The 2,282-nt window shown below is 39.3% G+C and overlaps 1 protein-coding gene across 1 annotated transcript in view; it reads left to right on the top strand.

The window, feature by feature from the left end:
- The window catches only part of TAB1 (TGF-beta activated kinase 1/MAP3K7 binding protein 1), a 102,682-nt gene that overhangs the window by 8,115 nt on the left and 92,285 nt on the right, over positions 1 to 2,282 (top strand). The window lies entirely within an intron of this gene.

The following is a 2,282-nucleotide window of genomic DNA, read 5'->3' as shown; positions in this document are numbered from 1 at the left end:
TGCTCCTTTGTCATACTGTATCCACAAGCATAGGTCAACATCATCCATTTATAGTGGGTTACTCCTTTTTTTTCTTCTTCTTTTTCTTTCTTCCTCTAGTCATGTTCTGATCAGCCAGCCTTTGATGCCAGGTCAAATGGGTACTATCTGCGAGTGTGAGTATTCTTGTGCATCTCCCTTCACTTCATATCAGCTGAACGCTTCACACTCCATTCTAATCCTCTGGGCCATGTCCCTGCCCCTGGGCCCAGGGGTCTACAATGACATTTTAATGTTTACTCTTATATTCCCTGTACCTTGTTATCTTGGTTCTCGAGTGCTGTGATCATAGAAATGCCACATGTGGATGACTTTAACAAACAGAAACGTATTCTCTCACAGTTTAGGAAGAAAGTCTTTGTCTTCTTTCAGCATCTGTGGACCCTGTGTTCTTGGACCTCTGTGTGTCTGAGCATCAATCTTGCCCTAGGTTCAGGAGGTCCTCACTACAGGGACCCAAGCTCTTTGGATACATTTCAACCCTAGTTCTTTCTTCTTAGTGGTAGTGAGGTCATTTTCTTTCTGCTTGACTTTCGGTTCTTTTATATCTTGTAAAATGAAAGGTGGTGCAGACCACACCCCAGGAAAAGGGCTATGACCTGAGTGAGGGTGTTGCATCTCACCCTAATCCCCTTACAACTGATTGGCAGATCACATCAAATCACATCATGGGGGATGATCACATCATTACATAATTATCAAGCCACTGAGAACCATGGCCAAGCCAAGTTGACACGTAAATATGGGGGATACAATTCAATCCATGACATCTGTGGAGGTTGTCAAGAAATCAAAAGGGGCTTCATAATTATATACAATGCAAAGCACTGCTTTATGCCTTTTATCTCTGTATCTTCAATAACAAGGAAATATTAATTCAAGAATTATCATCCTTGTTAATGAAGCTTCATGCTAAAAAATACTATTCTTCCCTTAGGGTACCACAATCTTCCAATTCCATTCTCTCTGGTGTTGTTGGTACCAATTCATAGTGACCTTATGCATACTAAGATGAAACACTAAGCCAATCTCATAATCGTTGCTACACTTGAGTCCATTGTTGCTGCCACTGTGCCATCTTGTTGGGGGTCTTCCCCTTTTTCGCTGACCCTCCACTTAACCAAGCATGATATCCTTCTCTAATGACTGGTGCCTCCTGATAATATGTCTGACGTATGAAAGACAAGTCTGGTCATTCTGGCTTTTAAAAAGTATTCTGGCTGTACTTCCAACACAGATCTGTTTGTTCTTCTGACAGTCCGTGGTACTTTTAATATTCTCCTCCAATACCATAACTCAATGCATCAATTCTTCTACAGTCTTCCTTCTTCATTGTCCAACTTTCACATGTATATAAGGCTATTGAAAATACCATGGCTTGGGTTAGGCGTACCTTAGTCCTCAAACTGACATCTTTGATCTTTTTAAAAAGGTCTTGTGCAGTAGATTTACCTAATGCAGTATGTTGTTTGATTTCTTGACTGCTGCTTCCCTTAAATGTTGATGCATCCAAGCAAAATGAAGTCTGAGACAACTTCAATCTTTTCTCTATTTATCGTGATGTTATTTGTTGCTCCAATGGTGAGGATTTTTGTTTTCTTTACAGTGAGGTGCAATCTATATCAAATGCTGTGGTCTTTGATCATCATCAGCAAATATTTTAAGTCCTCTTTGCTTTTAGCAAGCAAGGTTGTATCATCTGCATATCACAGGTTGTTAATGAGTCTTCCTCTAATACTAATACCACATTATTCTTTATATAATCCAGCGTCTCAAGTTATTTGCTCAGCATACAGATAAGTACGGTGAAAAGATACAACCCTGTTGCATACCTTTCCTATTTTTAAACCATTCAGTGTTCCCTTGTTCTGTTCAAACAACTGCCAACTTTTTCTATATACAGGTTCCTCATGAGCACAATTAAGTGTTCTGGAATACTCATTCGTCACAATGTTGTCCATTGCTTGTTATGACACACATAATCAAAAGCCTTTGCATAGTCAATAAAACACAGGTAAACATCTTTCTGGTAGTCTCTGTTTTAAGCCAAGATCCATCTGACATCAGCAATGATATCCCTTGTTCCACATCCTCTTCTAAATCTGGCTTGAACACCTGGAAGCTTCCTGTAATGTACTGTTGCAGCTGTTTTTAAATTATCTTTAACAAATATTTACTTGCATGCCATATTAATATTGTTCAATGGTTTCTGAATCCTGTCTTTGGGATGGGCACAAATATGG

This window comes from Chrysochloris asiatica, unplaced genomic scaffold, assembly GCF_000296735.1.
Source record: "Chrysochloris asiatica unplaced genomic scaffold, ChrAsi1.0 scaffold00076, whole genome shotgun sequence".
NCBI classification, from domain to species: Eukaryota; Metazoa; Chordata; class Mammalia; order Afrosoricida; family Chrysochloridae; genus Chrysochloris; species Chrysochloris asiatica.
The sequence above is the reverse complement of the archived record's forward strand: the minus strand, read 5'-3'. Positions and strand labels throughout refer to the sequence as shown.